Here is a 378-nt window from a genome sequence, read left to right as displayed (position 1 = left end):
AAAATGGTTCGATAGTTCCACCTGTTTGGTATTTTACATTCTACATTTTACATTCTGAATTTAACGGTAGGGAAGTTATGCTTATCGCGCCTTTTGCTTAAGGATGATGGTAGCACATCCATGATCGAATTTATACCCTTTTTAAATATTTTAAAGCTCATTTAAATTCGTCTACTAATTCTCACAAAATAGTTACGTTCCACCCCGAAATAGTTCCACAATGTAGTCTACCAAGTTTCTATTTCTAGTATTTTATAGCGGTATTTTCAAATAATATTTAGTTCCTATAATTTGAATATTGGCGGTTGTAAGCTTAAAGTTTAAACTAAATGAAGGATTTCTTGATATTATTTCGGCTTTGAAGGCCTGAAAGCTTTA

The sequence above is a fragment of the Drosophila ananassae genome, chromosome 3L (assembly GCF_017639315.1).
Source record: "Drosophila ananassae strain 14024-0371.13 chromosome 3L, ASM1763931v2, whole genome shotgun sequence".
NCBI lineage: Eukaryota > Metazoa > Arthropoda > Insecta > Diptera > Drosophilidae > Drosophila > Drosophila ananassae.
Note: the sequence above shows the minus strand (reverse complement) of the source record.